Below are 15933 nucleotides of genomic sequence, written 5' to 3' on the forward strand. Positions count from 1 at the left end.
GAAGTTAAGAGTAGAAGTATCATCTCATCCGAGAGATTGTGCATCGAGGGGACGTGATCGTCACATAGATAGCTTCGAAGCACAACGTTGCTAATCCATTTTCAAAGGCCTTCACGGTTAAGGTGTTTAAGGGTCACCTACAGAGTTTGGGTCTATGGGATAGGTCACATTTAGACTAGGGCAAGTGGGAGATTTGTATTAAGCGTGTTATACCTTAGTTTATTGTTTCTGTACTTTGTATATTAGTTTAACTCATATATTATACACCCCACTAGCTTTAGGTCAAGTGAAGATTGCTCAAAAGGTCTTATAATTTGTAATTGTAATATACAACATCTTATTTATTTATTAAAATATATGATGTTTTTTTCAATCTGAGTTGCATTACCCACGAACCAATAAACTAACATCCAAGGTTATCTTGTAGCTTAAACATGTATGTAGAGACATACGGGTGGATCATGTTTAAGTGATAACCTAAATGGTCTGTAGTAGATGGATAAGGCTAGATACCTTATTTTGGTTATCCTGGTAACGCTATGAGTATGACCTGTTTTGTAGATGTTACAATTGTTGTAAAGTGCTAAAAATGATCTGATCCTGATCATTCATGTGGAGACATGTGAGTGGGGATATAACATGCAAAAGAGTTTGTATAAGTCCGTACCACAAAATGTTTAGTCTCATTATATAACGTCGTTCATAATAGAGACTTGCATTTCACAAGGATAACCATAGATAATATGACCTAAATCCTGAGTGAGTTGTGAACTCCTACCTATGAAGGTGGTCATTTGATTTGTATGGGTGATAGTGGCTTGAACGCTAACTCAACAAGCCTACCATTTTAGGGATTCGTTTGATGTGGTATTCTTCCAAGAAGGTAGCGTTTGTCAATACAAACATTTTATTCTCACTTGGATCATAGAACTATCCACATCTCGTTTCCTTTGGGTAACCTACAAATAGGCACACTTTTGAACGAGGTTCCAACTTTTTAGGGTTTGCTATTAGCACATGGGCTGGACATCCTCAAATCCAAAAGTGGCGTAAACTACCTTTACGACCTCTCCATAACTCAAAAGCTGTTTTAGAAACACTCTTTGAGGGAACGTTGTTCAAAATATAAACTACAGTCTCTATTGTATATCCCCAAAACGAGTCAGGAAGATGAGCATAACTCATCATAGACCGAACCATGTCCAACAGGATTTTGTTTCTCCTTTCTGATACACCATTTTGTTGAGGTATACCTGGGACTGAGAGTTGGGACGTGGTTCCATGTTCTATCATATAGTTTTGGAATCTTAAGTCCATATAGTCTCCACCACGATCAGATCATAGTGTTTTGATCTTTTTACCTAATAAGTTTTCAACTTCAGTCTTGTACTCCTTGAACTTTTCAAGAGCTTCAGACTTATGTTGCATTAGGTATAGATAGCCAAATTTATAATATTCATCTATGAAAGAGATGAAATATTCATACCCACCTCGTGATCTTACATTCATCGGACCATAGAGGTTTGAATGTGTAAGCTCCAAGGTTTCTTTGGCTCTATAACCTTTTCCAGTAAGAGGTCGTTTGGTCATTTTTCCTTCAAGGAATGACTCACACACTGGTAAAGAGTTTTCTTCTAAACCATTTAGAAGTTTAGTTTTCATCAACCTCTCAATCCTATTGAGATTGATGTGAACTAACCTTAAATGCCAAAGATGGGCATTTTCTTTAGGAGAATTTCTCGGTCTTTTTACAGTTGTTGCTGTTTTGAACATTTCAGTATTGAGCACAACTTTTATGACTAATGACCTTAGTACATATAAGTTATTTTCCATTGAACCAAAACCTAACTCCAATTCATTCTTAAAAATAAACACTTTATTCTTAGAGAAGGGTATGGAATATGTTTGTTCAATTAGACAGAAAATTGAAATTAGGTTCCTCTTGATATGAGGAACTACATATACGTTATCTAATAATATATATCGTTTCTTGTCCAAAAATAACTTAAGCTTGCCTATAGCAACAGTCGAAACGATCTCACTAGTACCAACTCTAAGAGTCATCTCTCCAGTCTCCAACTATTTCCAGGAATTAAATCCTTGATGGAAAGAACACACATGGTTAGTAGCTCTTGAATCAATTATCCAGGCAGAATCATCATTCTCTCTTAAACACGTCTCCAAGACAAATAAATCATATTTATTTTCTTTGGAGTTCTTCTTTTTCTGGAGATTAATGAGATCAACTCCAGAACCCAAGTCATAAACTCCAAGTTTCATTTCAGAGGACAATCCTCGTCGATTGAACTTCATCGCAGTTGGCAACGATTGCTTTCTTTATTACTCCCTTGACATTCAATATGGGCTGGAGACTACCTTGGAAACTGACACTACTGGTTTCATTATCATCAACCCCGTTTTACTTGGATAGTGAGGACTTTTGTTCAAATAATTCTCGCATTGATTCCATGATCTCATATGCAATGACCATGTTCTCATACCTTTTGGCCAACACATTAGGTATGCTTGCCAAAATGTGAACTCGAGGCTTCAAATTAGCCTTCATCCACACCTTATATGCATTACAAACATTTCATGGTGCATCAAGGGTTGGGACTTGAGGACAATCCTCATTCTTGAAAATTTTGAGTTCGTTTACCATGAAAAACGTTTTAATGGATTCTTTCTATGTCGTGTAATTGAAATCGGTCAAACTAGAAAAGGCAACTAACGAAAAAACGCTATTTTACATATTTGTTGAAAAACAAACATATTGATCTACATTAGATTTTAGCATAACTCTTAAAAAATCCAATCAGTTTTAGGAAAATATAATGAACCCCATTTAGCAACTAGTTTTGCAATGATGCTTCAGTGATTTAAGACAAAAGCCACCGAAGGGTAGTTAGTTGTCCCTTCACTGAATTGAGACACTCTCAACCAATCATTACATCAGAATAACTCTTATTCCTAGAACTATTAATCATCATTCATTTGGTCAAGAAATGATTAACTTGCTTCATAATTTCCATCAGTGTGACCCTCCATTTTATATCCTAGAGTTCTGCCCCAATGAGTCAATCGAAGGGAAAAATCGATTGGGGAAAAAACTAAAGCGATCCTATCCATTTCTAGAGTTCGCCTTGATATTGACCAACTACACAAACCATTCGAAGGGGGACGCTCCCAGGGCGCCTTGAGGCCGTGCAAGAAGGTCTCACGGTGCAAACTAATGAAAGAGACCGTAGGACATGTTGACACACATCTCTCTCCCACTTACTATAAATACTCTCTTCATTCACCTTGATATTGACCCATGCAAATATCATCTGAAGGGGGACGCTCCCAGGGTGCCTCAAAGCCAAGCATGAGTCTCACGGTGTGAATATTAAGGGAGAGATATGAGTGAAAAAATGACATATCATATATATATATATTCCTCCCACTGAGTATTTTAACAACCTAGGGTTTATTTACTTAGGAAAAATACGACTAATTATTTTTACTAAGCGATTGTTTAAGTTTGCCCAAAAGTAACACTTACTTTAGAAAGTTAAATAATTTTGATTAATATTCGTTAAACACTTTAGAAAATGTTAATCAACAATTGCATGCTTATAGCAAATCTATCTAATTCACCTTTCCAGGTAGGTTCCCAGGTAGGAGTGTTCTGTTTTCGTCATCTTAAGTACCCCAACCTAACCAAAACCCACCTTAGATAAAAGGTCCTTTATAGATATATTTGCTACAAATTTAATCTTTTGCTGAAATCAATTTAATCCTATTAAACCAATTTAAAAAGATTAATCTAATTTTTAATCTTATTAGAAATTTGTGAACTTAGGTTTATCTCAATCATATTTTAAAACTATTTTAAGAAATGATTTCACCTAAGTTTGCATGCAACTCTTAGTTATTGATTTTAATTTCTAATTTCGTTTATTTATAACTCTTATAAAGTAAATGAAACAAATTAAAACCTACATTGCATTGATTGACATACTTTACAAAATTATAACGTTTATAAGATTACCTAAAGTAATGTCATGCATCATGCAATGTTCATTTCATTACTGCATATACATGACACTTATATATATCAAAGTAATGAAATTAAATAACGTACATTCCATGCATACATTCAAACTATATATTATAATGAATATAATATAAATAATGGATGGCTATGTTATTTTTGCATGCAAGCATATGAAGGATCTCTTAACGAAGAGTTCCATGAGCGCCATCGGATCTCTCCAATTTCACCATGATCGAAATACACCATATACATTCAAATGCACAGTTATGCAAACAAACAGTAATTAACGGCATGCTTTGAACAAAAAAATAACAAGGGAGAGAGTTCTCATACCAGTTGAAGACGTTCTTCAAGCTATGGAACTCAACGCAGCGGAAGAGCTCTACTCGATCAACAAACACCCAGCAGATGCGTCGGCTACAGCAGCACGAACAACCACAAACAAATGAACGCAACAGAGACGACACCACCAGAAAGGAGCCCTAGGTATTCTCGGAGTGAGAACCTAAAGTGTGGTCTTTGGTGAGTTTGGTAGAGGTAGGAGGAAGAACTGATCGTGTAGACGATAAGCAAGTGTAAGAGAATATAAAGCTATTGCATAGCTAGATGCTTATCACTTAGAAGAAACTACACGATCATGAAGGTTTTACTAAATGATCGTTTAGGAAAAAGGTAGGCAATCATTTAGCAAACACGACACACTATGGGATCGTTTATTAAACATGACATACTATACGATCGTTTAGGAATTAATGTGCGATCGTTTAGGCACGAGGTAGGCAATCGTTTAGGCACGAGGTATGCGATTGTTTAGGCACTGAGCGACTATCGTATAGGCTCTTAACTTAAGCGATTGTTTACGTTTTCACACCAACGCAAAAACTTTCGATCTTTTTCTGAACTTTCAAAATGAAACAAAATTTCATTTTTATTCTTCGATTACAAAAATCGATGTTGTTTTCCCACTAACGCACGTTCGAGAGAGTTTTTAGGTTAATTATCATATAATTAACCAATTAAATTTTTAATAAATATAATCATATTATATTTCTAACCTATAGTTTGATATCACATATCTATTATAGTAATTTCTCCTCTACTTGATATAAATCATATTTATATCTAATTTCCTCCAAAATTATGTATCTCATACATTTAGCCAATTATATCATATATAATTAACCAGTCCAATTATATCATATATAATCAAACTTCCTCTTGTCAATTTGAACATTTCAAATTAACCCAAACACTGATTCTCGACTTTATCCAAGCTACCCAGGGGACCTAATGGACCTATGGCTCGAAGTTCCAACAGTCCGTGAATAACTGACTAAACTCTTTAGCCACGAGATCCACTATCCATTAACTATCAGGCATTCCACTAAAGACCAACAGCTGAACTCTTCTTACCATAGATATATTTATGTGTCTATCGGATATAACCAATCATGAGTACGATGACCCTTCACAGATGCTCGTAAGTACAGTTAGACCAAATTACCGTTTTGCCCCTGTAGTTACATCTCACTTTTTAAGCATCACTGATTCCTCTAATGAACAATATTACATAGTCCAACTATGTGTGAACACCTCTCGGGCCAAGAGAAGGTGTGTGATGCCACATCGTTCAAGCCCCAGAATCAGCCCTTAAGGGAGTTATCTATCTACTTACCCCTGCCTCGGGGAAGGAGTGAATTCAATCTTGTGTAGCTGAGTTCTCAGCTCCCAAATCAGACGAATCCCCAAAATGGTAGGTTTGAATTGACGCCCTGGCCACTCGCACCCATACAAATCAAAGGACCACCCTCAATGACAGAAGTTCCCAACTCACTCAGGATTGAGGTTATTTTACCTATGGTCATTCTAGTGAAATGAAGTCTCTATCATGAACAGTGTTATATAACGAGACGTTAGTACTTCGTGGTCAGGTCTTATACAAACTCTTTGTATAGGATGCCCTCACTCGCATGTCCCCAACACGAATGATCAGGATCAGACCATCTGTGACAAGTCACAACACTTGTGACCATTCAACAAAGCGGGCCGCATCCGTAGCGTTACCAGGATAAGGTTTCCCTCCTATATCCATATACTATAGACTATTTTGGTTATCACTCAAGACATGATCCACTTGTATGTCACCATATACATGCTTGAGTTACATATAGATAACCAAAGATTTTAAGTTTATTGGTTTGTGGTAAAGTAAATAAAATATGCAATAGAGCAAAAAACAAGATGTGAAGTAAAATATCATATATTATACAACACAAGCGTTCGTACAAACTGTTTACAAACTATTGAACACAAGACTTTAGGGCATCAACCTCAACACAAATAACCTAGGGTTATGAGTATAAGATCCCATACTGAGTTGAAGTACATCGACTCCATCTCAAGATCCATGGCCTTGACTCATTCATCCCGGTCAACATCCTCCATTGCCTTCCGATAAGACAATGAACCCTTAACGTCACCATCTACTACCATAGCAAGGATTTCCGTGAAACTTAGATAGCGAACAGGCGGGTTCGAAACCCTCCCACTATGTCAAGGTTCCCTCAACTCTTGAGGTAAACCAACTGACTAGAAAAAGAGTTATGGTTTATATGTTTCATGAGATGAAATATTAAAACTATAGGTTATAAATATAGTATGGTAAGTTGGTTATCATATATATTTGTAATAATATTAATAATTAGATAATTATCTCTTTTTCTCTAATAACTAATTGAGTGGGAGGTCATTGATGGTTTCAGGGTAACCGTGAGATAAAAGAAAAATTGTTTTCCTAATTTTAGGAAAATTTGCAAAAGTTATTGATTGAGATTTCCATTCTCGAAAAGTTCTCACGGAAAGGTTGTCAAGTAAATACGATTTATTAAACGATGGCTTGAAGAGACTAGACGATCATGGAGTGTTTCTGTACGATAGACACTTAGCTGGCCGTTTAGCTAAACGATCGCATAACTTTAGCTAGACAATCGTATAGCTTTAGCTAAACGATCACATAGCTTTTATTAAACGATTGGGCATCGTCTATATGATAGACTTTGACATTTTCCACTTGCTCAATCGTTTACACGATTTTCCTCCTCTAGTCTCTACCTCTAACCAAGTCCACACAGAGCCCACACTTCTGGATTCTCACACCGAGAATACTAAGGTAGCCATTGTGGTGGTCATACTTAACTCAACACTGTCGAGGTTATTTGGAGGTCGTTCGTGGTGTTCGTGTGGAGTCCGCTGTGTTCGTGATCTTGGAGATTGTGATGTTTGAGTTCTTTGTTGATCGTGCTGTGTTGCAGTCGTGGTGGATGAGCGTTCGAGTGTTGCAGTTTTGTGGGTTGTTCGAGCATTCATGATCAAAGGTGTTGAAGATGAGTCTTCAAAGGTATGTGAATTCTTCCCTTGATATGTAGAAAAGCATGTTGTAATTTCTTTTTTGCGCATAGCCTGTTGTTTCTGTTTCTGTACTGTAATTGCTATGTTCATATACGATTGAAATTTGGAACGATCATTCCGCTGCTCATGGGAACCTCAGTTCCGATTTCCTTCAATTGGTATCAGAGCCAAGTTGTTATGTTATTCCAAATTTCACTTTTGTTTTGAACTTCTTTTACAGTCGTGGTGGGTTTTCTGCATTGCGTGTTAAATTTTGTGGATGGCGTTGATGAATGTTTACGGGTTAAATGCCTCTGTTTCAAGCTGTCTTTAAATTAAAAAGTGTTAATTTGTAAGGGCCCCTGTGTTTTTGGGTGTAATTAACATGCAATCAAGTCTATAATTCAAAGTGTTTGAGTTTGTCGAGTTGTTCATGATGAAATTTGAGATGTGGTTCTCAGCGAAGAAGAAGACCAAGAGTTGGTTGTGTCATGTAGCCTCAAGTAAACGATCGTTGGGATTTATCTAAACGATTGTGTAGATTTTTCTATACGATCGTGTAGTATTTACTAAACGATCATTTAGCGAATTGATGACGTAAAATTAGCAGTCAAAGACTTGATGAGTAAAATTATGTGGACGCAATGCGTGATGCATGTCTTAAGTTATGCATTTATTATCATGCGTCGGTGGTCATGCGTTAGAATAAAAATATGCGTTACTCTTATATGCGATGACCTTGCATTTCTGTCACAAGTTTTCTTGCACTCACGCCAAGTATAACGCGAACGTAAGTTTCTCGGGTGATCCAAGGTCGAACTCAGGGACTTGTAGCTAAATGTATGCGGTGATGTGTTTGCGGTTGATGAACAAAATAATGATGGGGGTTGTAAGCTAAGCACTTCTCCTACTCCTCACTAACAGATTAAGCGGTGAGATTACGAATGAAAGGTAGAGACACGACAACTGTTGACGCGTAGTAAATGCATGGAAAAATAGATAAAATGTGAGGATGTCTTCATCGCAACCCTAAGCTTGACCGCAAGGGCAACCTCAGCCAACGCAAGCTATACGATCATGCTACACACACTTGAGCCTAATTCTAGGACGCATGCGATGTATATGCGAAGTGTCAAAACACCTTATTCCTAAGTCTCTATTTCTACTCATGTGCTCCCACACATAAACAAGAAGACCGCAGACCACCGTATCCTACTTCTGGATGCATGCAATATCTTATTCGTAAGGTGCATGTGTAATAGCAAACAGAGCTTATCTCTAAGTTCCCCATTCTTGCTTATGCGTTCCAATCTGCTCTCTCGAGTCTTAGATTTGGTTTTTAGACTACTCTCCCAAGTATGCCTAAATGATGAATGATGCGCTCATAAGACAAGGTAATCGTATAAACCTAATTGACGTAAGATTATTCTGATATTTAGTGAACACTTGCTTACATTACTTCATGCGACCAACCACTTACCCTCCCGGACAGTTAGCTGTTGCTGACTTTACTCATAGACAAGCATTGTGTTCGCTTATAGACAAGCGTTGCTACAGCTTCACACTAAGCAAATAAGGTTTTCTCACAACACTCACGCAACGCACACCTCCCGGTGGTTTGCTACATTCTTCATATTCCTATGCTGCATGATTAAGTATGCGATACTCTAGCAATCTCATTAAGTGATGCAGGGAAGGTTAAGGATGCTAAGTAAAGGAAGATAGAGATGGAATCGCAGAAAATATAGAATTGCATTGATCACAAAATGTATTAATTCCTTAACCCAAAATGTAATACAATACAATATAAGGAAAGAAGAGAAATGGAAAAGGACCAGCTGGAAGCAATGTCTTGCTTCCAGCAGATGTGTGTCAAGGCTGCCGGTGGTGCCATGGATGGGTGGTGGAGCTGACTCTCTCGAGCTCTAACTCCAGTGAAGGCTTCGGTCGTCACTCGAAATGGATGAAGGAAATGAAGAACTCTCAAGCCTTCTTCTCACGCTTTCGTCTGGATCACAAGGATCCGCCGTAAGGAGAGTTTCAGGCGAGAAACCTTGGATGATTTGAAATTCTGCTCATCGGCTTCTATTTATAGAGGTTGATCACCGACAACATTAATGGACCTGCTCTGATTCTGACATTCGCAGCGCGATGGTCCTTTTCTGAATCTCTGCTACTAATGGCGTGGTAGGTGAAATGCCAATATCTTCTTTTGATTCTCCCGAGATATGCGTTAATGTTTCCATTCCACCAACCTTGCGTTCATCCTGCTATTATAGTTATCATCGTGTAGCCGCAATCTTGCGATGACCACATTCGCTCTATGACCGCAACTTCTATGCGATGACCGCATTCACTCGATGATCGCAACTCTTATGCGATGGACGCATTCAGTTGATTACCGTAACACCCATGCGTTGAACGTATGCGCTCGCCTTTGCGATAGAGAAATTCTCCGCATGCAGTCATCTTTGCGATAGCTCGGTTTTCGCGTATGTGTCTGCTTCCTGCGTTAGCTACAAAGATAGAAAATTGAACACATAATGACGCATAATAGTGGGTTAGCCGAGATTCTTAATGTTGAACGACGCAAACTCATTTTCTCATGAATTCCTAACATATTCGCCGTATATTGCACTTAAAAATCCTCATAATTCTAAATAAAAGGCCTAAAATGACGTGCATTTCTGCCCGTCATCATTAATACTAAATGATGGGGTAAATCGTTTACTCTATCACGTAGCGTTGGTTACCCGATCGCAGAGATGCTGGAGGTAGACGATCGTAGTGGGAGTATATGATGCTTATCGTTTAGAAGAAGGCGCGCGCTAGACGATCGTGTAGTTAGCATATCTCATCGCATAGTCACTGACTACACGATCACGCAGTATACGATACGAAGGTGATCGCTCAACGATCATTTAGACAAACGTGCTTCATTGCATTGTAGTCGTTTAGATGATCGTATAAGGCTTGCGTTTTGCGGAGCGTATTGCACGATCGCGTATCTCGTGCTTCATCGCATAGTAAAAGGTACATGATTGTTTAGCTCTGGGAGCATTGGTAAACGATTGAGCAAAACGTTTCTTCTTTCGTGTAGACGATCTCAAGGTGTTTGATGCACGATCAGTGGAGACATGGACTTTGCTTGGACGGTTCAAGACCTAGTTCGCCTGTTTGAACCAAAGTTTCCTTGTTTTGTAATAGTTAGCTTTAGTTTGTGAGGATTTAAGGCAATTTTACCTGGTTCATCAACATTTGTTTTATTATACATGAGATGTGTGGTATTTATATGGCAAAATGTATGACACATAGATTTGAAACCCACCTTAGGTTGTGCAATTATTCATGCATCATGTATTATAAGAGTTATAATATAGCATGATGAAATTACTTGAAAGCATACGCATGCATCATGAAATATAAGAGTTATATTTTGGCATGTAGTGAGCATTATCATGCACCATCTTTATATTATAAGCACTATAGTATAAGGGTGAATGGAAACATGTTTTGCTTGTTTCGTTGTTGTTTTTTATAAGTGTTGTATAAAAAGTAGCAATGAATGAACACACTTAGGCTGTTTGTAAACGTTATGAATACCTTGTATTGTGTTAGCTTTGCGTTGTGGTTGATTTTAGTTGTTTCCGTCATAAGTGTTATAAAGGAAATTAGAACTAAACTCGTTAAGAAAGAGTTGCATGCGGACTTAGGGTGAACTAATTTTTTTTTAAAAAAGGTTTTAAAATTGGATTGAGATAGACCTAAGTTCAAAGGTTCTAATGGCATTAGCAACCTAGTTTAATCTTTTTAAATCAGTTTAATAGGATTAAATTGATTGGCATAAAAGATTAAAATTGTATTAAAGCTATCTATAAGGGACCATTTGTCTAAGATGGGTTCTGTCTAGGCTGGGGTATTTAAGCTGACAGAAACGGAATACCATTACCTGGGAACCTACCTGAAAAGGTGAATTAGATAGATTTTTTGCAAGCATGCTACAGTTGGTCAAATACTTCGTTATAGAGTTTAATGGATGATGATCAAAAGTTTTTTCAACTATCCAAGGTAAAAGTTACTCTTGGGCAAACCTAAAAAGTGACTTAGTTAAAATCCTTAGCAATGTTTTTTCTAAGTAAACTAAACCCTAGGTTATAAAATGCTCAGCGAGAGGAAGAGATTTATCTAATATGTCAATGATTCCACTTACCTTTCTTCCTGAATGTTCACATCGTGAGATTCACGCTTGGCCTTATGGTGCCCTGGGAGCATCCCCCTTCGGATGGTGTTTGCATGAGTCAATATCAAGGTGGATGAAGAGAGTGTTTATAGTAAGTGGGTGAAGGGTGTGTGTCAACACATTCTATGATTTTTGTCATTAGTTCACACCGTGAGTTCATTCTATACTCCCTCGTGGCGCCTTAGGTGTGTCTCCCTTTGGATGGGTTTTGTGCGGTTGTTCAAGATCAACGTGAACTCCAGAAATGGATAGGGTCGCTTTAAATTGTAATTGAAGAAAAAAGTGAAAAAGGTCGAGCTGTAGATTTCCAGATCGTGAGCTTCTGCCCTCGAGCGTCGCGATGCTACTCATAGTTCAGCGAGGATTGAGCCTCAACTGTGATCGAATAACGAGTTTTGATCGAGTTCCAGCGAGATTTTGAGTTCAAGCGAGATTTTAATCAAGTTTGATCGAGTTTTTGAGTGAGGAGCGAGATTTTGCTGAAACCAGTGAGATTCTAATCGAATTTGAGCGAGATTTCCAATGAGGAGCAAGATTCTGTTCAAACGAGTGAGATTTTGGTCTAGCAGCGAGATTCTTGAATCGGTTTGATGAGTTTGACCCGTTGATTGAGCAAAGACCATCGAGGATTATTTGGCCGGTTTTCTTCAAACTCAATCCGGTTCTGCTTCAAAATGGTTTTGGCTGGTCCAGTTCAGGTGGTTCACATCCGGTTCAAGCTGTTTGGATCTAGTTTGGAGCGGTTCGAGTGGTCCATAAGCGGTTTGGAGCTGTGTCTTGCTGTTTTTGTAATAATTAGGCCTTGTTTGCTTGAAAATGCTAAAACTAAAACCATATCAGTATGTGTTTAATTATTTATGCATGTGATGTATATTATAGTTAAATAAATCTTGTATGTGCATATAGTATGCCATGTAGCTTTAAAATCCCACCATAGAAAGCATGTTACATGCATTGAAAGTATGTTATAAAATGTTATAATATATTGTATGCATGTTTAGGGTTTATTTTGCTTAATATAAATGTTATATTAAATATTGAATACCTTTGATGAATGTTGTGGATGTTTAGCATGTCTAAAATTTTGTAAACCGTTATAAAATTGGGTTAGACATTTAAAATCCATAACAAAGAACAGTTGTATGCTTACGTAGGTTAACCGCTCGTTTTAATAGTTAAACTAGGTCGTTAAACTTATAAACTCGAGTTACAAACTCAACCGTTATATAATCCTGTCGAAGGCTTGAGGTATTTAAGTTGACGATCTACGGAACACCTCCTACCTAGGGATTATGGTCGATTTATTGAGCATTGTTAACTAGTTTTATGAGCAATACGTGAGCACTATGAGGTTTTAAAACTAGTTTATCACCTAGACATCGTAAGTTAAATCCAATTATAAATGTTATACTTGGATAAACACCTAGACTTAGGTTGTTTAATTAATTGAAACAAACCTAAGAAACGCATACCCCATTTAATCGTTAGAACACTTCCGTAGAAGTTTAATAACATATATGATATACTATTAGAACACATCAGTGAAAATCAAATAACGTATATGATATGTTAGAACGCTTCAATGGGAGATTAATAAACATATATGATATGATTATTTCTAGCTCTCACGTCCCTAAGAGTTCACAATCGAAATTTATGTCAAATTTTTAGAGTAAACAAGAATATCATCAAAGTATACGATTGTCTTGATATGCAAAATATATTCATTCAAATTTTTAGAGTAAACAAGAATATCATTAAAGTATATAACAACAAATTTTCCAATGTATGCTCTTAAAACATGATTCTTTAGCCTCATAAAAGTACTTAGTGCATTAGTAAAGCCAAATGGCATAACAAGACACTCATAAAGACCAAATTTTGTTTTGAAAGTCGTTTTCCACTCATCTCTCACATGCATTCGAATTTGATGGTAAACACTTTTAAGATCAATTTTTGAAAACAGATTTGCACCATGTAATTCATCTAACATGTCATCCAATCTAGGAATAGGATGCCGATACTACTTTACTGTTATTTTGTTGATGGCTTGACAATCAACACATATCCTCTATGTTCCATCTTTCTTGGGTACCGAAATGATCGGAACCAAACAAGGACTCATGATTTCTCGAACATAACCTTTATTCATGAGTTCTTCTACTTGTCTTTGAATTTTCTTGGCCTCGACTGGATTGGTCCTATAGGCAGTTTCCCTCGAGTATGAAGTCAATTTGGTGTTCAATCCCTCTTAGAGGAGGTAGACTCGTAGGTGCATATTCATATGGAAACATGTCATTAAATTCCTGCAAAAGAGATTTAAAAATACTAGGCAAAGCATCATTAGCGTTAGATACAGTTACTGAACATATTACTTTGCACATAAGTACAAAGTTTGGTGCTTCGAATGAAAACAGATTCCTCACTTCCCCCTTTCTCATAACCAAACTCACATTCTCTCTTGATTTTTACTCACCTTTTGCCCCTCACTTTTCTCTCTTTTCTCGCTCTTCTCTTTAACTTACTTTCTTCTTTCCTCTCTTGATACTCAAATTCTTTTCTTTTCTTTTCTAATTTCACTTGATCAATTGTAATTCATATGGAGACAATGGGAGCAAAGTAAACTTCTTCCCATTCAAAGTAAATGTATACTTGTTCAACAATCCATCATAAGTGACTTCTCTATCATATTGTCAAGGTCGGCCCAATAACATATCACCTGTATGTATAGGTACTATATCGCAAAGGACCTCATCTTTATATCTTTCCAAAGTATAAGAAATAAGAACTTGAAAGTTTACCTTCAATTCTCCTTTGTTTTTCAACCATTGAAGGTTATATGGTTTTGGATGTGGACGAGTAGTGAGTTGGAGTCTTTTTACAAGAAAACTACTTACTACATTTATACAACTTCCACTATCAATCACTAAGCTACATGGTGTTCCCTCGATCAAGCATCTTGTGTGAAACAAGTTCTCCCTTTGATCTTCAACTTTCTCTTCTTTGATTTGCACATTATGTACTTGTCTCGCAAATAAGGATATGAAGTTACCTTCTTCAATATATTCATCATCATATGCTTTGGACTCTTCCATAAGTTGGGCATCTTGTTCATAACATTCATCTTTCGAATCAAGAATTCCATTTCTTATGACCACGACTTTTTTATTGGCACAATCTTTGCTCGTGTGTCAAAATCCTTTGCACTTCCAACATTGAATAGAACTAGATTTCTCTCTTACCTCCTTTGAAGCTTCATTCTTTTTAATATTGGTGCTCTTGGCCTCCACTCTTTTGGGAGCCAAAAACTTCCCTTTTGCTTCACTCCTATTCACAACACTATCCTTGTTCCAAACATTAGAATTTGAAAAGGTATTAGCTTTAGAATTATACCTCTTGGAATGTTCCTTTTTTTTTTCTCTCAATTGTTCTTCAATTTTAATTGCATGATGATTTATATCTTCCAAGTGAAGTTGTGGATACCTATCACCGGGATGAACAATTTCTCGGTTCAAACCTCTAAGGAATCTAGACATGGTTTCTTCTTCTTCTTGAATGTTTGCTTTTTCCATCAAAGTTTCCATCTCTTGATAATATTTAACCACACTTTTTATTCCCTACCTCAAAGCTTGCAATTTAGTTTTCAAATCTCTTTCATAATGTTTTGGAACATACCTCTTTCTCATGGCTTCTTTAAGTTCTTCCCAAGTTTCAATGAGATCTTCTTCTTTCCTCCTTCTCTCGGATTTGAGACGTTGATACTAATTTCTGACATGGTTAGTGAATCGGAAATGACAAGTCTCATCTTCTTATTCTCACTAAATGTGTTGCAATCAAACACATGTTCTATCTTCCTTTCCTATTCCAAGTATGCCTCTACATCCGCCGTTCCACAAAATGGTGGAATTTTGAGCTTGACTCCACTATCTCTATATTCATGGATTTTTTCACCTCTTCTAGGTTCAACATTATTTCTTCTCTTCCTCTCACGTTTCATCTTCCTCAAACTTGTCTTTTTTGTTCAACTAAATCCAATATTCCCTCATCTTCTTCTAAGGCTCGCTCTTCTCTTTGTTGTTGTGCCCTCCTTTCTTGTCTATCTTTCTTCATTATTTTCATCATGCCTTGAATGGCTTGAAAAATAGCCATATTAGTCTCTTGTACTTGTGGTACTCCTTCATCCTATGAAATTTTAAAGTTAGTAATAAAAGGACTTCACCACACTTTTCACCAATTTCACTCAAGAACACTCATGTTTATCACTCAA

Source organism: Benincasa hispida, chromosome 4 (assembly GCF_009727055.1).
Source record: "Benincasa hispida cultivar B227 chromosome 4, ASM972705v1, whole genome shotgun sequence".
In the NCBI taxonomy this organism is placed as follows: domain Eukaryota; kingdom Viridiplantae; phylum Streptophyta; class Magnoliopsida; order Cucurbitales; family Cucurbitaceae; genus Benincasa; species Benincasa hispida.